At 41.8% G+C, this 22,847-nt stretch overlaps 1 protein-coding gene across 4 annotated transcripts in view; it reads left to right on the top strand.

The window, feature by feature from the left end:
* The window catches only part of CXADR (CXADR Ig-like cell adhesion molecule), a 252,397-nt gene that overhangs the window by 188,511 nt on the left and 41,039 nt on the right, over positions 1 to 22,847 (top strand). For all 4 annotated transcript variants that reach the window (XM_077997939.1, XM_077997938.1, XM_077997936.1 and 1 more), the window contains one exon: positions 21,555 to 22,767. The gene's annotated coding sequence lies outside the window, so the exon portion shown is untranslated. The remainder of the gene's footprint in view (positions 1 to 21,554; positions 22,768 to 22,847) is intronic.

Here is a 22,847-nt window from a genome sequence, read left to right as displayed (position 1 = left end):
GGTCAGTTTCTTTGCTGTTTTTATGTCCCTCTTCAGGTATGTCCAAGGTCAATATCACAGCTGCCTTTTGGCTTCACTTTGTGTGTGTGTGTGTGTGTGTGTGTGTGTGTGTGTGTGTGAGAGAGAGAGAGAGAGAGAGAGAGAGAGAGTGTCACTCGTTGCCAGGCTGGAGTGCAGTGGTGCGATCTTGGCTCACTGCAACCTCCGCCTCCTGGGTTCAAGTGATTCTCCTGCCTCAGCCTCCTGAGTAGCTGGGACTACAGGTGCGTGGCACCATGTCCAGCTAATTTTTGTATTTTTAGTAGAGGTGGGGTTTCATGATGTTGGCCGGGATGGTCTCAATCTCTTGACCTCATGATCCATCTGCCTAGGCCTACCAAAGTGTTGGAATTACAGGCGTGAGCCACTGTACCCAATCTGGCTTCGCTTTCTTGTTGGGTCTTGGGGGTGCCTGGCCAAGCAAGTGTTATCACCTCTGTTCACCATATATATGCTTATCACTTTGAGGGGTCAATGATTTTCAGTTTCACTCTGGGCTCTCACTTGTCACAAGTGACTCCATTTTCAGACATGTTAAATCACATTATACTAATATGTATAGTATAATTAGTATAATGTGATTTGACATTTAAATCACATTATACTAATATGTATAATATAATTAGTATAATGTGATTTAACTAAAACATGTCAATGAAGGGTCCAACTCTGTAAAATATTTGAAGAGATTTATTCTGAGCTAAATATGAGTGACCATGGCCCATGACACAGCCCTCAGGAGGTCCTGAGAACATGTTCCCAGGGTAGTCAAGGTGCAGCTTGGTTTTATGCATTTTAGGGAGGCATGAGACATCAATCAATCAAATACATTTAGGAAATACATTGGTTTGGTCTATTGGTTTGGTCTAGAAAGGCAAGGCAACTCAAAGTGGGAACTTCCACTTTGCACTTCCAAATTGCTTGACAATTTGTTCAGTTTGTCCAAAGACCTTGGATCCATAGAAAGGAAATGCTCAGGTTAAGATAAAAGATTGTAAGACCAAGATTCTTTTGAAGTCTTATTACCGTGTCTGCCCTTAGAGACAATAGATGACAAACGCTTCCTATTCAGATCTTTAAAAGGTACTAGACTTTTAGTTAATCTCTTTAGGATTGGGAGGGCCCAGAAGAAAAAGACCTAGCTATGTTAATAGAGATTCTTTACAGATGCAAATATTCCCCTACAAAGGACAGCTTCCTAGGGCCATTTCAAGATATAGCAAAGAAACATGTTTTGGGGTAAAATATTTTTATTTTCTTTCTTGTTTCATAATGTTATGCCAGAATCAGGTTGGAAAGTAAGTCACAATATATAGGGTTAAATAAAACCCATCTGATGAGAATTTATGGTTTGTAGGGCATGACTCCCCAGACCCCTTAGATAGGAGTTTGGGCAAGACAAAAAAATCAGAACTTAGTCCTCAAGTGTTCTATCACCTAACTTCCCCTTGGGTATGATTTATTCACAGAACTCAGGGAAATAGTTTACTGGTTCATTACAGAGGACATTACAGAATTTCAAGTCTTATTATTTAATAAATACATTCATGACTGGGCACAGTGGCTCACGCCTGTAATCCTAGCACTTTGGGGCACCGAGGTGGGCAGATCACCTGAAGTCAGGAGTTCAAGACCAGCCTGGCCAATATGGTGAAACCCCGTCTCTACTAAATATAAAAAAAATTAGCCAGGGGTGGTGGCACACACCTGTAGTCCCAGCTACTCAGGAGGCTGAGTCAGGGAGAATTGCTTGAACCCAGGAGGTGGAGGCTGCAGTGAGCTTAGATTGTGCCACTGCACTCCAGCCTGGGTGACAGGAGAGTGAAACTGTCTCAAAAAAATTAATAAGTAAAGGATATTACAAAGGATACAGATGAAAAAATGCTTAGAAAAAAAGTGTGGGGGAAGGTATGCGGAGCTTCCATGTCCTTCCTAGGCAGTCACCCTCCAGGGACCCCCAAGTGTTCAGTTACCTGGAGGTTTTCCAAACCTGATCCTTTTGAGTTTTTATGGAAGCTTCATTACATGGACGTGATTAATTAAATAATTAGCCATTAGTGATCAACTCAACTTTTAGCCACTCTCCCTCCCCAAAGGTCAGGAGGTAGAGTGAAAAATCCCAATCCTCTAATCATGCCTTGGTCTTTCCATGATCAGCTCCCATCCTGAAGCTACATAGGGGCTGGCAGCCATCAGTTAACATTAGCATACAAAAAATCATTAGTTTGGAGAGTCTAAGGATTTTAAGAGTTGTATGCCAGGAAATAGGTGGAAGATCAAATATATATTTCACAATATCACAAATTGTTTTTATAATAAAGACAAATATGTCTATTAGATTTCATAGTATGGAGGCATTGGTGACCTTGGGGAGACAAATTGAAGCAGAAAGTGAATGTTGACTGCTGTCTGAGAAAGTTGGCAGAGAATGAAAGGAGACAAATTACAGTGAGTAGTACAAGGTCAATGGGTTTTTTTAGGGTGGGAGAGACTTGGGACTATTTATAGCCTAAAGAGAAAAAAAATCAATAGAACAAAAAGATGGAATATTCAACAGAAAAAGTGAAATTTAAAGGAGTGAGAACTTGGAAGAAAAAATGAAGGGATTTGGAGCAGTTGTCTTAAAATAAGAAGGATACTTTATTCTCTTCGGATGAAATGAGGCAGTAAAAGTGTGGATGTCCACATGTTTGAGTGCAAGATGATCAGATTGAAAACTGAGGGAAATTTATTGTAGATGGTCCCAATTGTTTTATTGAATCTAGTTAGTAAAAGGTTGCCAGTCTAAGAGCTTGTGTGTGTGTGTGTGTGTGTGTGTGTGTGTATGTAGATATATGCACGTATGTGATGTGGTTTGGATCTGTGTCCCCACCCATAGCTCATGTCAATTGTAATCCCCAGTGTCAGAAGTGGGGCCTAGTGGGAGGTGATTGAATCATGATGGTGATCCTTCATGAATGGCTTATCGTCATCTTCTGGGTGTCATTCTCATGATAGTGAGTGAGTGAATTATTGCAAGATCTTGTTGTTTAAAAGTGTCCAGCACCTCCCCTGATCCTCTTACTCCTGCTCCTGCTTAGGTGCCTCATTCCCCATTTGCCTTCTGCCGTGAGTGAAAGCTCCCTGAGGCCTCCCCAGAAGCAGATGCTAGCATCATGCTTCCTGTACAGCCTGTGGAACCATGAGCCAATTAAACCTCTTTTCTTTATAAATTATCCAGTCTTAGGTATTTCTTCATAACAATGTGAGAACTGACTAACACAGAATATGTGTGTGTGTGTGTGTGCACGCGCATGGTGTGTACTTGCTTTCTAAAAAACATTTTAATTTTTTACTGAGGTAAAATTTATCTAACAAAAATTACCATTTTTTTAAGGTCAGGGGAAGGACCTTAAAAAATAAATAAATAAAATAAATAAAAATTACCATTTTAAAGTGAATAATTCAGTGGAATTTAGTATTATAAATCAAAAATAAAATTCTAAGCACCCCCAACCATTTGAATGGACCCTCCTCTAGGCCAAGGGTATTCCAAAGTTAACCTGAAAAGCTAGTTCAGGCCATAATGGGAAAGAGGAGTTGGACGTGCCTCATTGTCATTAACATCAACACAGACCTTAAGGCTGAGAGACCAGACTTATTTAAAATGTATAATCCAGGGATCATGGCAGATGGGAGCCAGGACTAGATTGCAGCTACCACTCAGACAGACAGAGCAGCACGTGGGGGCTTGCATCCCGAACTTTTGCTCCAAAATGACTGCAGGAATACATTAGGAAAGCCAAGAGAACCAATAGACCCTCTGAAGGAAGCAGATTGCTCCTGCAGGACTCAGGAGACACCCCAAATACTATGAGTGCCCAAACTGTGGAAGTGGGAAACGGAGATCATCCACCCCAGAACACACCCCCCTGCACAGGGCAATCTGAAGGCTTAGATTATGGGAGAAGGTTCTGACCTTACCTGGAGCTGAGTCAATTTAGAGAGCTGAGTGTAATACAGGGATAGAGGAAGCAGCAGAAAACTCCTATGGGCTTGTTGGGTCCCCTAGCAAGCCATTTTTGCCCTGCCTCACAGGGGCCCTTGGGGAGGGTGGCCAGAGGCACTGGGAAAAGGCCACAGAGAGAAGAAAATCTCCAGCTGAAATTTTCTAACAATTTGAACTGATTGAGAAGCCTCCTGGCCAAGACTCAGGGGAGGACATGAATCTAGTGTGCAGACTCCATAGGCAGGTGAAGAATATAAGCCCTAATTGCTTTCACAGCTGGAAGGTAGGTGGCCTAGGGCAAGTTCTCAGTCCTGTTCACCCACTGCCTGGAAACAGACTTGGTGCTATTGCTGGGGGCACAGGGGAGTGAGACTGGCCCTTTGGGTTGCCTGGGACCTGGGTGAGGCCTATGACTGCTGGCTTTTCCCCACTTCCCTGACAAGTTGCATGACCCAATAGAGGCAGCCATTATCCTCCTAGGAACATAACTCTGTTGATCTAGGAATCTCAACCTCATCCCCCACAGCAGCTGCAGCAAGACCCGCCCAAAGAGAGTCTGAGGTCAGAGGTTCCTAGCTCTGCCCCCACCTGATGGTCCTTCCCTATCTGCCCTGGTAACTGAAGACAAAGGGCATATACCCTTGGGAGTTCAAGGGTCTGGTGGTTGCCCCCACCACCTGTTCCTCCCCGTGCTACTACTGCTGATGCTTTCTTGAAAGCACCACCTTCCAGCAGGAGGTCAACCAGCCCAAAAATAGTGCATTAAGAACCAAAGCCAAGGACCCTCACAGAGCTCATTTTACCCCCTCTGCCACCTCCACCAGAGCAGATGCTGGTATCAATGGCAAAGAGACTCACAGACAGTTCACATCAGAGGATTCTGTGCAGACAACCTCCAGCACCAGCCCAGAGCCTGGTAGACTTGCTGGCTGCCTAGATCCAGGAGAGAGATGACAATCCCTACAGCTTGACTCTCAGGAAGCCACATCCCAGGAAAAGGGGGAGAGTACTACATCAAGGGAACACCCCATGGGACAAAAGAATCTGAACAACAGCCTTTGGCCTTAGACCTTCTCTCTGACAGAGCCTACCCAAATGAGAAGGAGCCAGAACACCAACTCTGGCAATATGACAAAACAAGGTTCTTCAACACCCAGAAAAAATCACACTAGCCCACCAGCAATGGATTCCAACCAAGAAGAAATCCCTGATTTACCTGAAAAAGAATTCAGGAGGTTAGTTATTAAGCTAATCAGGGAGGCAACAGAGAAAGGTGAAGCCCAATCTAAGGAAAAAAAAAATACAAGAAGTTATGGGAGAAATATTCAATGCAATAGACAGCATACATAAAAAAACACCAAAATTTCAGGAAACAATGGGCACACTTAAACACTAAATGTTCTGGAAAGTCTCAGCAATAGATTTGAACAAGCAGAAGAAAGAACTTCAGAGCTCAAAGACAAGGTCTTTGAATTAATCAAGTCCAACAAAGACAAAGAAAAAAAAAATAAGAAAAATTGAACAAAGTCTCCATGAAGTCTGCGTTTATGTTAAATGACCAAACCTAAGAATAATTGGCATTCCTGAAGAAGAAGAGAAATCTAAAAGTTTGGAAAACATATTTGGCAGAATAATTGAGGAAAACTTCCCTAGCCTTGCTAGAGACTTTGGCATCCAAATACAAGAAGCACAAAGAACATCTGGGAAATTCATTGCACAAAGATCATCACCTAGGCACATTGTCATCAGATTACCTAAAGTTAAGATGAAGGAAATAATCTTAAGAACTGTGAGTCAAAAGCACCAGGAAACCTATAAAGGAAAACCTATCAGATTAACAGCAGATTTCTCAGCAGAAACCCTACAAGCTAGAAGACAATGGGGACCTATCTTTAGCCTCCTCAAACAAAACAATTATCAGCCAAGAATTTTGTATCCAGTGAAACTCAGCTTCATAAATGAAAGAAAAATGGTCTTTTTTAGACAAACCAATGCTGAAAGAATTCGCCACTACCAAGCCAGCACTACAAGAACCACTAAAAGGAGCCTAAATCTTGAAACAAATCCTGGAAACACATGAAAACAGAACCCCTTTAAAGCATAAATCTCACAGGATCTATAAAGCAAAAATACAAAAAGAAAAACCACAAAAAAACACAAAACAAAAAATCCAAGGTATACAGGCAACAAATAGTATGATGAATGAAATGGTACCTCCCATCTCAATACTAATGTGGAATGTAAATGGCCTAAAAGTTCCACTTAAAAGATACAGAACTGCAGAATGGATAAGAACTCATCAACCATCTGCTGCCTTCAAGAGACTCACCTAACATGTAAGGACTCACATACACTTAAAGGGATGGAAAAAGACATTCCATGCAAAGGGACACCAAAAGTGAGCAAGAGTAGCTATTCCTATATCAGACAGAGCAAACTTTAAAGCAACAGCAATTAAAAAAGACAAAGAGGGACATTATATGAATGTTAAAATGTCTTATCCAACAGGAAAATATTACAATCCTAAAGATATGTGCACCTAACACTGAAGGTCCCTAATTTATAAAACAGTTACTAATAGACCAAAGAAATGACATAGCAACACGATAGTAGTTGGGGACTTCAGTACTCCACTGACAGCACTAGACAGGTCATCAGGACAGAAATTCAACAAAGAAACAATCAATTTAAACTCTATCCTGGAACAAATGGATTTGACAGCTATATACAGAACATTCTACCCAACAACCACAGAATATACATTTTATTCAACAGCACATAGAACTTTCTCCAAGATAGACCATATAACAGGCCATAAAATGAGCCTCAATAAATTTAAGAAAATTGAAATTATACCAAACACTCCCTCAGACCATAGTGGAATAAAACTGGAAATCAACTCGAAAAGAACCACCTTCAAAACCATGCAAATACATAGAAATTAAATAACCTGTTCCTGAATGATCATTGGGTCAAAAATGAAATCTAGATGGACATTAGAAAATTCTTCAAGCTGAACAGCAATAGTGACACCAACTATCAAAACCCCTAGGATACAGCAAATGCTGTGCTAAGAGGAAACTTCATAGCCATAAATGCCCCCATCAAGAAGTCTGAAAGAACACAAACAGACAATCTAAGGTCACACCTCAAGGAACTAAAGAAACAAGAACAAACCAAACCCAAACCTAGCAGAAGAAAGGAAATAACCAAGATCAGAACAGAGCTAAATGAAATTGAAAGAAACAAACAATACAAAAGATAAATGAAACAAAAAGCTGGTTCTTTGAAAAAATAAATAAAATTGATAGACCATTGGCAAACAAAGACTTTTTTTTATGTTTAACTTTTATTTTAAGTTCAGGGGTACATGTGCAAGATGTGCAAATTTGTTACATAGTTAAATGTGTGCTGTGGTGATTAGCTGCAGAGATCATCCCATCACCTAGGTATTTGCCTAATGTTCCATTATTGGAACACTAAGCATGTGGGAGTTATTTATATCCTACTGCTCAAGGTCATTGCCAAAGTCTGATTGATTGTAAAAATTCAAAAAATTTCAACCTCAGGCATAAATGGGTTAAGCCCAGTATCCTTTATCTATTCTTCCTGATGCTCTCCCTCCCTGCTCCCCTTCCCCCAACCTTCCAACAGGCCTCATTGTGTGTTGTTTCCCTCATGTGTCCATGCGTTCTCATCATTCAGCTCCCACTTATAAGTGAGAATATGCAGTATTTGATTTTCTGTAGAACAGTCTCTTCAAGTTGGATAAGAAACAGTTACAATCTATTCTCCCTGGAGCCTGCTACTTGAAGGCTTCACCTGCATGATAAAACCTTGGTCTCCACAATCCCTTATCATAATCCAGAAATTCCTTTTGATTGATTCCAGATTTTTAGATAATAACCAATTGCCAGTCAGAAATCTTTGAATCTGGCTGTGACCTGAAATCCCTCCCCACCGGCAACTGCCACTTCCAGTTGTACCACTTTTCCAAACAGTCATTGTACATCTTACATGTATTGATTGATGTCTTATGTTTCCCCAAAATGTATAAAGCCAAGTTGTAGCCCAACCACCTTGGATTCCTAGGTATTAGCATCAGTCAGCTCACCAATCCATAGTCCACTTGGGCAGTGTATTAGTCTGTTTTCATGCTGCTGATAAAGACATACCTGAGACTGGGTAATTTATACAGAAAAAATGGTTTAGTGTACTTAACAGTTCCACATGGCTAGGGAGGTCTCACAATCATGATGGAAGACAAGAAGGAGCAAGTCCATCTTGCATGGATGGCAGTAGGCAAAGAGAGAGCTTGTGCAGGGAAACTCCCATTTTTAAAACCATCAGATCTTGTGAGAATCATTCATGATCACAAGAACAGTGCAGGAAAGCCTGGCCCCCATAATTCATTCATCTCTCACTGGGCTCATCCCACAACATGTGGCAAATGTGGGGGTCACAATTCAAGAAGAGATTTGGGTGGGGACAGAGCCAAACTCTATCATTCTGCCCCTAGCCCCTCTCAAATCTCATGCCTTCCCAACAGTCCCCCAAAGTCTTAACTCATTTCAGCATTAACTCAGAAGCCTACAGTCCAATGTCTTACCTGAGACAAAGCAAGTCAGTTCTGTCCATGAACCTGTAAAATCAAAAGCAAATTAGTTACTTCCTAGATATAATGGGGGTACAAGCCTTGGATAAATACACCCATTCCAAATGGGAGAAATTGGCCAAAATGAAGGAGCTAAAGGCTTCATGCAAATGTGAAATCCAGAGGGGCAGTCAAATCTTAAAGCTCCAAAATGATCTCCTTTGACTCCGTGTCTTACATCCAGGTCACACTGATGCAAGAGGTGGGTTCCCTTGGCCTTGGGCAGTTCTGACCCTGTGGCTTTGCAGGGTACAGCCTCCCTCCTGGCTGCTTTCATAGACCGGCATTCAGTGCCTGTGGTTTTTCCAGGTGCACAGTACAAGCTGTCAGTGGATCTACCATTCTGGGGTCTGAAGGAAGGCAGCCCTCTTTTCACAGCTCCACTAGGTGGTGCCCCAGTAGAGACTGTGCATGGGGGCTCTGACCCCACATTTCCTTTCTGCACTGCCCTGGCAGAGATTCTCCAAGAAAGCCCAGCCCCTGCAGCAAACTTCTGCCTGGACATCCAGGCATTTCCATATATCATCTGAAATCTAGGCAAAGGTTCCAAAAACTCAATTGTTGACTTATAGGCACTTGCAGGCTCAACACCACATAGAAGCTGCCAAGGCTTGAAACTTGCACCCTCTGAAGCCATGGCCTGAGCTCTATGTTGGCCCCTTTCAACAATGGCTGGAACAACTGGGACACAGAGCACCGAGTCCCTAGGCTGCACACAGCATGGGGACCCTGGGCCTGGTCATGAAACCACTTTTTCCTCCTAGGCCTCTAGGCCTGTGATGCAGGGGTTTGATGTGAAGACCTCTGGCATGCTCTGGAAAAATTTTCCACATTGTCTTGGGGTTAACATTTGGCTCCTCATTACTTATGCAAATTTCTGCTTGAATTTCTCCTCAGAAAATGGGATTTTCTTTTCTATTGCATTGTCAGCCTACAATTATTTTGAACTTTTATGCTCTGCTTCCCTTATAAAACTGATTGCATTTAACAGCACCCAAGTCACCTCTTGAATACTTTTCTGCTTAGAAATTTCTTCCACAAGATACCTGAAATCACCTCTCTCAAGTTCAAAGTTCCACAAATCTCTAGGGCAGGGGCAAAATACTGCCAGTCTCTTTGGTAAAACGTAACAAGAGTCACCTTTGCTCTGGTTCCCAGCAAGTTCTTCATGTCCATCTGAGACCTCCTCAGCCTGGACTTTATTGTCAATATCACTACCAGCATTTTGGGCAAAGCCATTCAACAAGTCTCTAGAAAGTTCCAAACTTTCCCACATTTTCCTGTCTTCTTTTGAGCCCTCCAAACTCTTCCAACTTCTGCCTGTTACCCAGTTCCAAAGTCGCTTCCACATTTTCAGGTATCTTTTCAGCCGCACCCCACCGTGGTACCAATTTACTATATTAGTCCGTTTTCATGGGGCTAATAAAGACATACCCGAGACTGGGTAATTTACACAGGAAAAAGGGTTTAATGGACTTACAGTTCCACATGGCTGGGGAGGCCTCGCAATCATGGTGGAGGGCAAGGAGGAGCAAGTCAAATCTTTTTTTTTTTTTTTTTGAGACGGAGTCTCACTCTATTACCAGGTTGGAGCACAGTGGCGTGATCTTGGCTCACTGCAACCTCTGCCTCTGGGGTTCAAGCGATTCTCCTGCCTCAGCCTCCCAAGTAGCTGGGAGTACAGGCACACACCACCACGCCCAGGTAATTTTTGAATTTTTAGTAGAGACGGGGTTTCACCATGTTGGCCAGGATGGTCTTGATCTCTTGACCTCATGATCTGCCTGCCTCAGCCTCCCAAAGTACTGGGATTACAGGCGTTAGCCACCATTCCTGGCTGCAAGTCACATCTTATGTGGATGGCGGCAGGCAAAGAGAGAGCTCGTGCAGGGAAACTCCCATTTTTAAAACCATCAGATCTTGTGAGACTCATTCATTATCACTATAATTCAATCATATCCACAGGGTTCCTCTGATGACACATGAAAACTGTGAGAGCTACATATCCCATGTAGCCAAATCATATCAGGCAGGATATGTTAACTGAACATTTACTCATGCTTTTGTACTTTCTTTTATTCACTTTTTTGTTGTTGATAGTTGCTGTTATATAAATATTCATCTTTCTTTGCCTTTGCCAGGGGAAGAGGCAAAAAGAAGGTTTCGGTTCATGTCTAGGCCTGGAGAGGGGAGCCATTTAGCACAAAAATTTAGTTAGCACTTAGCATTAAGAGTAGCCTAGGAGAGAGGTGAGAAGTCAGCAGGTGAGGGAGGTCTGGCCAGAGACCTCTTGAGCATTTCTTCCCGGCCGTCTAGAGTTGGCTAGGCACAAGCTCATCTTTGTGTATTGCTTTGAGAATTTGTGTTTGATATATCTTAGAGTGGTGAAAATACTTCCAATTGCACAGCTGGTGGGTGAGGTAGGATCAGGAGGAGGGGGAGAGGACACTTAGATTAGGTTTGCCAGAGTGTATGTTCCAGGAATCCCAAGAGGGAGCTTTGGATGAAGTTTCATGTAGTAATCATTTACCAGGTATACTTGCATTCAGTGAGTTTGTTTACCTTAGGTGAACTAAGTTGGCACCCCTTAGCATCATCCCTGAATTCTGTCTAAAAAGATACAGTTTCACATTTTGGACAACTGGACTTGATGTGAACTCCTGATGCACTGGTCAATTGAAACTATCTGCATGTAAAACAGCTTTGTTGTTCCTTGCCCTGTAATGGATCATATTAATACATAGTCCCACTCAAGACCAAAACTCTTTAGGACCAGCCTAGTGTAATTCCTCTTAGCCAGCTCCGGAGAGGACTGGGCTATGAATCATGTACAAAAGCCTAAGTGAAATGAACATGGACATCTTCATTCCTGGCTAGTCCAAGTTTCCAGTCAGTTAATCTTTTCTGGGTTCAAGGCTCATTTATACTGGAGGCTGTGCTGGGTAGAGAAAAACACTGATGATGAGCCTGTTGCAACAATTTGGTTGACCTGGGAGGTAGACTGGCCTATGATACATTGGGATGACCTTTAGATTCTTACAGGCAATTGATAATGATGTTTACATCCCAGAAAAGGCCTAAAAGGTTATCTTTCAGACCTTCTTAAAAAGTGATGACTGAATTAGAGGAAATAGCTCTAAGAGACTTCTGAGCAGCTACAATAGTCAGGTGGTCAAATAACACTCCAATCTCAAACATAATAAAAGCTTCTCTGGCCTTTGAAGCAGAATTTGGAGTGCTTTGGTAAAACAACTTTCTCAATGCTCTCTATCATATCTTGTTTGCTTTCTAACATCTCTTAATTTTATGTCTTTCTTTTCTCAATTTTCAGATTGCCAAAGAGACATTTGAGATCTCATAGACTTTTTTTTTTTTTTTTTTTGAGACAGGGACTTGCTGTGTCACCCAGGCTGGAGTGCAGTGGCATGATCTCTGCTCACTGCAACTTCCACCTCCCATGTTTAAGCAATTTCCTGTCTCATCCACCCAAACAGCTGGGACTACAGGCACAATATGCCCAGCTAATTTTTGTATTTTTAGTAGAGACAGTGTTTCACCATGTTGGCCAGCCTGGTGTTGAACTCCTGATTTGAAGTGATCCACCTGCATCGGCCTCCCAAAGTGCTGGGATTATAGGTGTGAGCCACCGTGCCCAGCGTCCTAGACTACTCTCGACAACAAATGTGGAAACCCATATTTTCTAAGGGATGATGGTTGGGAGGGATATAATCAAGGATATTTATCCTTATCATAACAGGTCCTGGCTAAGAGCCTTTATTAGAGTAATTCCTCAGTTTCAGATCAAAATTTTAAACTAATTATTGGCATTGCTTTTTGGATATTGGAATGACATTCCCCTATGAGCTTCCTAGGGATACCATAACAAAATACCACAAAACTGGGTGGCTTAAGGCAACAGAAATTTATTCTTTCATGGTTCTAGAGGCTGGAAGTCTGAAATCCAGGTGTTAGTAGGATTAGTTCATTCTGGAGGATGTGAGAAATAATTTGCCTGTCTTTTAGCTTCTGGTAGTTCCTGGCAATCCTTGGCGTTCATGACTTATAGACATATACTTCAATCTCTGCCTCCAACTTCACAGGGCCTTCTCCATTTACGTGTGTCTGTGTGTGTCTCCAACTCCCTTTCCCCTTATGAGGACATCAATCATAAGATTTAGGGCCTTTTGAAGTTTATTGCATTGAATGCCTACACAAAAAAATAGAAAGATCACAAATTAACAACCTAATGTCACATCTCAAGAACAAACCAAACCCAAAGCTAGCAGCAGAAAAGAAATAACAACGATCAGAGCAGAACTAAATGAAATTGAGACCAAAAATAAAACCCAGTGGATCAATGAAACACAAAGTTTGTTCTTTGAAAAGATAAAATTGATACACCACTAGCTAGACTAAGAAAAGAAGAAAAGAAGAGGGCAGATCCAAATAAACACAATCAGAAATAAAAAAAGAATATATTACCACTGAGACCAAAGAAATACAAAAAATCATCAGAGATTTATAAACAACTGTATGCTCACAAACTAGAAAACCAGAAAATGGATAAATTCCTAGAACATACAACCTTCCAAGATTGAACCAGGAAGAAATAGAAATTATGAACAGACCAATAATGAGTAGCGAGATCAGTAATGAAAAATCTCCCAGCAACAATAAAAAAAAAGCCCAGGACTGAATGGATTCACAGGCGAATTCTTCCAAATGCACAAAGAAGAACTGGTACCAATCCTCCAGAAACTGTTTCAAAAAATCAAGGAGGAGGAAATTATCCCTAACACATTCCTTTTACTTTTTTTTTCTTTTCTTCGAGATAGAGTCTCACTCTGTCACCCAGGCTGGAGTGCAGTGGTGCAGTCTTGGCTCACTGCAACCTCCACCTCCTGGGTTCAAGCAATTTTCATACCTCAGCCACCCAAGTAGCTGGAATTACAGGTATGTGCCACCATATCCGGCTAATTATTGCATTTTTTTTTTCTTTGGAAGAGACAGGGTTTCGCCATGTTGTCCAAGCTAGTCTTGAACTCCTGGCCTCAAGTGATCCCCCTGCCTTGGCCTCCCAAAGTTCTGGGATTATTTAAGTGAGCCACCATGCCTGGCTCAATTCCCTAACTCATTCTATGAGGCCAGTATCATCCTGATACTAAAGCCAGACAAGGACACAACAACAAAAGAACCTACAGACCAATATCCCTGATGAACGTAGATGCAAAAATCCTCAACAAAATACTAGCAAACCCAACCGAACAATATATAAAAAAGATAATACACCATGATGAAGTGAGTTTTATTCCAGGGGTACAAAGACAGTTCAACATACATAAATCAATAAATATGATTTGTCACATAAACAAAATTAAGTACGAAAACCAGATGATTATCTCAATAGATACAAAAAAAAAAGCATTTGATAAAATTCAATATCCCTTCATAATAAAAACACTTGACAAACTAGACACAGAAGGAGTATACCTCAAAATAATAAAGGCAGTATATGACAAACCTACAACCAACATTATATAAATGGGGAGAAGTTGAAAGCATTCCCCCTAATAATTGGAAGAAGACAAGTATGCACACTTTTACCTCTCCTATATATCATAGTCCTGGAAGCCTTAGTCAGAGACATCAGGCAGGAAAAAAAAAAAGACATTTATTGGAAAAGAAGTCAAATTATTTCTGTTCACTGATGATATGATCTTATATCTAGAACATCCAAAAGACTCCACCAATATCTCTTACATTTGGTAAATGAATTCATTAAGTATATTGGTCCATTCTCATGCTACTATAAAGGACTACCTGGCCGGGCACGGTGGCTCACGCCTGTATTCCCACAACTTTGGGAGGCCGAGGTGGGCAGATCACGAGGTCAGGAGATTGAGACCATCCTGGCTAACACAGTGAAACCCCGTCTCTACTAAAAAATAAGGCCGGGCGTGGTGGCTCAAGCCTGTAATCCCAGCACTTTGGGAGGCCGAGACGGGGGGATCACGAGGTCAGGAGATCGAGACCATCCTGGGTAACACAGTGAAACCCCGTCTCTACTAAAAATACAAAAACTTAGCCGGGCGAGGTGGCAGGCGCCTGTAGTCCCAGCTACTCGGGAGGCTGAGGCAGGAGAATGGCGTGAACCCGGGAGGCGGAGCTTGCAGTGAGCTGAGATCCGGCCACTGCACTCCAGCCTGGGTGACAGCGAGACTCCATCTCAAAAAAAAAAAAAAAAAAAAAAAAATAGCCAGGCGTGGTGGCAGGTGCCTGTAGTCCCAGCTACTCTGAGGCTAAGGAGAATGGCTTGAACCTGGGAGGCGGAGTTTGCAGTGAGCTGAGATCACGCCACTGCACTCCAGCCTGGAAGAAAGAGCGAGACTCTGTCTCAAACAAACCAAAACAAAAAAACAAAAAAAACAAAGGACTACCCAAGACTGGGTAATTTATAAAGGGAAGAGGTTTAATTGACTCACAGTTCAATATGGCTGTGGAGGCGTGGAGGCCTCAGGAAACTTACATTCATGGCAGAAGGGGAAGCAAACACATCCTTCTTCACATGATGGCAGGAAGGAGAAGTGCCAATCAAAAGGGGGAAAAGCCCCTTATAAAACCATCAGATCTCATGAGAACTCACTCACTATCACAAGAACAGCAGCATGGGGGTAACCACACCCGTGATTCAATTACCTCCTGCCAAGTCCCTCTCACAACACGTGGGGATTATGGAAACTACAATTCAAGATGAGATTTAGGTGGGGACAGAGCCAAACCATATCGGTAAGGTTTCAGGATACAAAATCAATGTGCAAAAATCACTAATATTTCCATATACCAATTATGATCATGCTGACAACCAATTAAGAAGGTAATCCCATTTACAATAGCTACAAAAAAATAAAATACCTAGAAATATATTTAACTGAGGAGATGAAATATTTCTACAAGGAAAACTACAAAATATTGATGAAAGAAATTGCAGATGACACAAACAAATAGAAAACCATCTTATTTAATGGATCAGAAGAATTAGTATCATCAAAATGACCATAAATGCCCAAAACAATCTACAGATTTAATGCAATTTCCATCAAAATGCCAACATCGAGTTTCCCAGAATTGGGGAAAAAAATCTTAACATTTCTATGGAACAACAAAAAAAGCCCAAATAGCTAAAGCGATCCTAAGCAAAAAGAACAAAGCTGGAGGCATCACGTTAACTGACTTCAAGCTACACTACAAAGCTACAAAAACACCATGGTACTGATACAAAAATAGACACATAGACCAGTGGAACAGAATAGAGAAGGCAGAAATAAAGCAGCATTCCTATAACCAGTTGATCTTCAAGAAAGTCAACAAAAACAAGCTAATGGAAAAAGGATCCCTATTCAATAAATGATGCTGGGAAAACTGGCTAGCCATATGCAGAAGAGTGAAACAGGACCCCTATCTCTCATCATGTACAAAAAGCAACTCAAGATGAATCACAGATTTAAATGTAAGACTTGAAACTATAGAAATATTAGAAGAAAACCTAGGAAAAACTCTTCTGGACATTAGTCTAGGCAAAGAATTCATTACTAAGACCTCAAAAGCACAAGCAATAACAACAAAAATAGACAAATGGGACTTAATTAACCTAAAAAGCTGCTGCACAGCAAAATAAATAATCAACAGAATGAACAATCTTCAGAATGGGAGAAAATATTCCCAAACTATGCATCCAACAGGAGACTAATATCCAACATTTACAAGGAATTCAAATGACTCAAAAGCAACAAAAAATCCAAGTAATCCCATTAAAAAGTGGGCAAAAAACATAAATAGACATGTCTTCTCGAAAGAAGACATACGAATGGCTAACAAACATATGAAAGAATGCTCATTATATCACTAATCATCAGACAAATGCGAATTAAAACCACAATAAGATATCATCTCACACCAGTCAGAATGACTATTATTAAAAAGTAAAAAAAAAAAAAAAAAAAAAAAAAAAAAAAAAAAAACCCAGATGTTGGTGAAAATGTGAAGAAAATGGAACATTTATACACTGCTGGTGGCAATATGAATTAGTATAACGATTACGGAAAATAGTATGAAGAGTTCGCAAAGAACTAAAAATAGAACTACCATTTGATCCAGCAATCCCACTACTAGATGTATAACCAAAGGTAAAGAAATAATTATATCAAAAGATACCTACACTCATACTTATCATAGCAGTATTCACAGTAACAAACATATGAAATCCACCTAAGTATCCATCAATGGATAATTAGATAAAGAAAATGTATATACACACAGCGTAATACTATTTAGTCATAAAAAGAATGAAATCATGTCTCTTGCAGCAACAGGGATGGAACTGGAGGCCATTATCTTAAGTGAAGCAATTCAGAAATAGAAAGTCAAGGCCGGGCACAGTGGCTCAAACCTGTAATCCCATCACTTTGGGAGGCCGAGGCAGGTGGATCATGAGGTCAGGAGTTTGAGACCAGCCTGGACAATATGGTGAAACCCCATCTCTACTAAAAATACAAAAACAAAAACAAAAAAAAACCACAAAAAAATTAGCTGTGCATGGTGGCAGGCACCTGTAATCCCAGCTACTCAGGAGGCTGAAGGAGGAGAATTGCTTGAACCCGGAAGGCCGAGGTTACAGTGAGCTGAGACTGCACCATTGCACTCCAGCCTGGGCAACAGAGCAAGACTCCATCTCAAAAAAACCCAAAAGGTCAAATACAGCATGTTCTCACTTATAAGCGGGAACTAAATAATATGTACACATGGACATGGAGTGTGGAACAATAGACATTGGAGACTTGCAATTGTTGGGGGCGGGAGTGGTGACATGAGAAATTACTTATGTACATTATTCAGGTGATGGCTATATTAAAAGCCCAGACTTCAACACTATGTAATATATTCACATAACAAAACTGCACTTATATCCCTTAAATTTATTAAAAAAAAAAATTAGGGCCTACCCTAATCCAGTGTGACCTCATCTTGATTATGTCTATTGTCTGTTACGTTTTGAAATAAGGTCACATTCACAGGTACCAGGGGTTAGGACTTCAACATATGTTTTTGGGAGGCCCACTTCAATTCACAATAGTCCCCATCAACAATTCTAGAGCCCAAATCATGATCTTACCCTTAAAACTCTACCTCAAACTTTCCATTTAGTTCAGTCATTCATTTATTCAGCACTCGCTAGGCTTAATTGTTGGTGCCAAAATAAGACAGTGAAAATCAAGAAAAACCATGAAAATCATTTGTGCAAGTCTGAAAGCATTTTGTATGTTATCACATCCTCCCATTCCCAAATCCAATTGCCAAGTCTTGCTGACTTTATTTTTTGAATATGTCTCACATCCATTCCTTTGTGTTTTTTTGTTTGTTTGTTTGTTTGTTTTCCCAATTCCACCTCTACCTTCAACTCTGGAGTCCAAATTCTCATATTCTCCTGCCTGGACATCTGTAATAGCCTTCTAAATGCAAATCACATTTAATTCTCATTCTGTCTAATGAGTAACTACTATAAGGTTAGATTTCCTCCTACAACCTCCCTCCCTGCCCAGACTTAAAACACTTCAATGACTTTCCAATATTTTTAGAATAAAGCCAAACTTGAGTTGGGTGCGGTGGCACGTGCCTGTAGTCCCAACTACTTGTGAGGCTGAGGCAGGAGCATCTCTTGAGCCCATTCGCTTGAGCCCAGGACTTTCAGGCCATCCTGGGCAACATAACCCATGTCTCAGAAAAAAAATAATAATAAATAATAATAACGCCAAACTCCTCAATACGGCTGATGAAACTCTGGGTGGTGGACTTTACCCACCTGTTTAGCCTTGACTCACACCATGCCCCACCCCTCACTTCCTTAGCTCCAACCACTTTGGTCTTCTTTCAGTCTCTCAAATTTTAAAATGTGTACAGATTGCTAGGGAATCTTGTTAAAATGCAGATTCTGGTTAAGTCAATCTGGAATTGTGCCTGAGAGTCTGCGTTTCTTTTCTATCAACTCCCACATGGTACAAAGGTTGATGGTCCAAAACTCTGAATCTGAAGGTTTGTCAGTTTCCATGCTCCCTTACCATATGCTTTTGCACATGTTATTCCCGGCTTTCCTCAACACTCTTTCCTCCTCTCTTCACTTGAACCCGTTGTTCAGATCTCAATTATTTTTTTTTTTATTTTTTTTTTTGAGACGGAGTCTCACGCTGTTGCCCAGGCTGGAGTGCAGTGGCGCGATCTCGGCTCAATGCAAGCTCCGCCTCCCGGGTTCCCGCCATTCTCCTGCCTCAGCCTCCTGAGTAGCTGGGACTACAGGCGCCCGCCACCGCGCCCGGCTAATTTTTTGTATTTTTAGTAGAGACGGGGTTTCACTGTGGTCTCGATCTCCTGACCTTGTGATCCGCCCGCCTCGGCCTCCCAAAGTGCTGGGATTACAGGCTTGAGCCACCGCGCCCGGCCCAGATCTCAATTATTATCTCTTCTCAGGGAAGTCTTCTCTGACCTCTCTGACTAGGCCAAATCCCCCCAATCCCAGTGCGAAGTCTCAGGGAACTTTGTGTCTCTCCTTAGCACTTAGCATAGTTGAGTTCTATGTTTTCTGTGCACATTTTTAAAATCAAATATTTGTCTCCCCCAAGACCATTGACTCCGTGATGGAGTGTCTGACGGTTTCTGATTGCCATTGCGTCCCCAGAACCCACACAGTATGGGGTTCTCAGATGAGACACTTAATAAATATTTGTTGAGGCACTTGGATCTCTCAAGTTGCCCACTTGGTCCTCTTCCAATTGTACATTACTTCCTGCCATTTCTGGTCAAAACTTTTTACTAAACTTTCACTCCTGCCTTGATCTTTTCCTCTGTTTTATGCCCGTCCACCGAATTCTTTCCTCCTAGGAGGCAAGAATCGAGTTTGTTGCAGACTCTTTGAATTTGCTGCTGCTAACATACTTTGGTGCCACATGACTTGGATACATTCCCTAGTGGTAAGACACTTCTATCCCTTGCCTTCTTTGGCTGGAGGCATTTTACCCCTGTGTGTGGTTTCCTTAAAAATAAATGGATGAATAAATAAATATTTGTTGAATGAATGAATCAGCGGTACCGAGTTCTTAACAGCCTTTTCCTTTACTAACAGGGTAAAAGGATGATTTAATTAAGTTGCCCTGTGGATGTTTAGACTCTCTGTAAGAAAATGGCTTTGCTTTCCCCTGACTGTTGCAGAGATGATGCTGCTTCTATTCTGGGTTGCTTCTGATGTTGTTAACAACCTTTGCACACACTCTGGCTTTGTTACTGCCTTGTGGCTGCTGAGCTCAGAGGGTGACCTGGGGTTAATAAAATCATGTCTTTGCAAGCAAGAGAGAGTCTCTCTGGTTACTTCAAATAGCGGGGGCTTGATTGTAAGGTTGTATGTGGAAATTAGGTAGATGGGATCTTAGCTGGGTAGGCAGTCCACTCAGACAACAGAGCACTACAAGGTTGCCCGGAGTTAAATGCAGCTCTTGAGGCAGCTCTTGTCACTGTGTCAATATTGCAAGTTGATTGCTGTCTGCTGTATGGCTCTACCACTAAGACAGCTCAGCTGTTCTTCCTATCCCTGCATTACTCGGAGTATCTTTCAATTTCTGTTTCTGCCACTGCTTGTTCTCTCCCACGATGAACTGCTTGCTCACAGTTTCCATTGCTCTCTGGTTTCTGTGGCATCACTGCATCTGCTGGCTGCCTTCTTAGCTTTTGCTCTCTGGTGGCTGCTGCTTGTATTCTCCATATACCTTGCATTCAAATTTTATTGCTTTGTTTAATCACAATATTGTCTTTTTCTGAGTCTCACGCCACAAGCCTAGGCCACTAACAGGCCCATATCATCATATCTGCTGCCTGTGAGCTTGATGCTCTCCTGGTCCAAGCAGGTCTGAGAAGGACAGTATGCTTACATGCCGCAGCCTGCTGGAGATCCCCAAGAGATGATTGTTAAATATTTAGGAAATTGATGAGCCCAGTTAAACAAGCTGGTAGCTTGAAATCAACCAAAGTAGGAAAATCTACACCACAGAAATTGGCAAAGAAATTATATATATACATGTTGAGGCCCCATTTTTCCCTATAGAGCCAGTTTGCCAACACATGAATAGAATAAAGAACAAGGCTCCACTCCAAGGAAACGTTCAGAACCATTTCCCTTTGTTATGTGGTTGCTATTCCAATGCTTCCCTAATGGGGCAGTATAATCAGCAAGTCCCTTACATGGCTAGTTCAGTCTAACCTGGTCACTCCCAGGGCTTCCAAAGTAGACACAGACACCTTTCATTGCTGTTGCTACCCAACTGCTGCTATACTTATCTTTTAGAATGAGTTTCTTGGGAACCAAAGTCTGAGATGAGAATTTGTGTGCAGAATGTTATTAGGGAGTGCTCTTGGGATCAACTCTTATAGGGGACAAGAGGTACGATTGTACAAAGGGAGGAGTTAAACTGCGATGCAGTCACCGAAAAAGGCATCAGGCAATTTCATAAGGAGGACCAGTGGTTAGATGAGGGCTGCCTATCGGAGCAGCTCCCTTCAGAACAGAGTGAGTCCCAGGGAGAAACTCTGGGCTGAGAACCACGAGCCGCCAACACTCCCGGTGCCTGGGGGAATGAGTGCCTCAATTTGGAAGGGGAACCTGTATGGCTCATGCATATTCACTTATATCAAGGGAAAAAAGTGTAAGAATTATTAAAGTTTCTTTAGAACATATTAAAGTTGTTTTCATTAAGTTCTTGAGCAGGAAAGCTTTGATAATTTAATAACACATCTCTAAAGGTTGTAACTCTACTTCTATATCTTTCTGTTTTTCAGATCCCTCATCTCCTGAAAACAATTGTGACCCCAGTTTCCTCACCAGGAGGATCAGAGGACAAAAATCACTGACATTTCATAGTATCACACTTATCTATCTTAATCTTCTGTGCTTAACTCTGCACGTCTTCTCTCCACTCAGGGCATTCCTGTCTCCAATATTAGTGTAACAGACTCAGGATTCCATGGTGCTCACACTGCAGACTTTTTCTCTTTACCTTCACACCCCTCCATCCTGGCATTGGTTTTAATATTTCCCACCCCTCCCTTCTGGCAGGCCTCTTGTACTTTTTTGTAGGTTGACTTGCCGAATTACAGATTTGGTCCTTCCAAGAAGTGTGACCTTGGAGGAACCTTGGCAGATACGGCACGTTAAGGATGGTTACGAGTTATTTGACTTTCTTTCCATCAGGAGATTGGATGGGGGTGGGATGTCTATGGCCTTCCGCCTTGAAAATGTGTGGTTCAGTGACTACTTTGACAGTAGAAAATGGCGGAAATAATATTATACTACCTGTTGAGCCCAGCCTTTAAGAAATAAGCAGGTTCTATTCTGGTTCTTAAGAAACTTTATTTATTTATTTATTTTTATTTTATTTTATTTTTTATTATACTTTAAGTTCTAGGGTACATGTGCATAACGTGCAGATTTGTTACATATGTATACTTGTGCCATGTTGGTGTGCTGCACCCATCAACTTGTCAGCACCCATCAACTCGTTATTTACATCAGGTATAACTCCCAATGCAATCCCTCCCCCCTCCCCCTTCCCCGTGATAGGCCCCGGTGTGTGATGTTCCCCTTCCCGAGTCCAAGTGATCTCATCGTTCAGTTCCCACCTATGAGTGAGAAGATGCGGTGTTTGGTTTTCTGTTCTTGCGATAGTTTGCTGAGAATGATGGTTTCCAGCTGCATCCATGTCCCTACAAAGGACATGAACTCATCCTTTTTTATGGTTGCATAGTATTCCATGGTGTATTTCTTTAAGAGCCCTAAGCCAAGTAAGAAGTGCAACTACCTGAGGCCTCATGCCAGAGAGGCCAGCATGGGTGCTCTGGTCCATGGCCCCAGCTGAGCCCAGCCTGCCAGTCATCCCTGCCAGGGTGCCAGACATGGGCAGGAAGCCACATTCGACCCTCTGCACAACACACCTGCCAGCCAAATACCTGAGCAACCTCAGTCAATGCCGCACAGAGTGGTAAAAGCACCCAGGTGAGTCCTGCCTGAATTCCTGATACACAAGATCTTAAGATATAATAAAACAAGTACTTTAAGCTTTAAGCTGCTAAGCT

The sequence above is a fragment of the Macaca mulatta genome, chromosome 3 (assembly GCF_049350105.2).
Source record: "Macaca mulatta isolate MMU2019108-1 chromosome 3, T2T-MMU8v2.0, whole genome shotgun sequence".
NCBI lineage: Eukaryota > Metazoa > Chordata > Mammalia > Primates > Cercopithecidae > Macaca > Macaca mulatta.
This window is presented reverse-complemented; position numbering and strand designations above follow the sequence as displayed.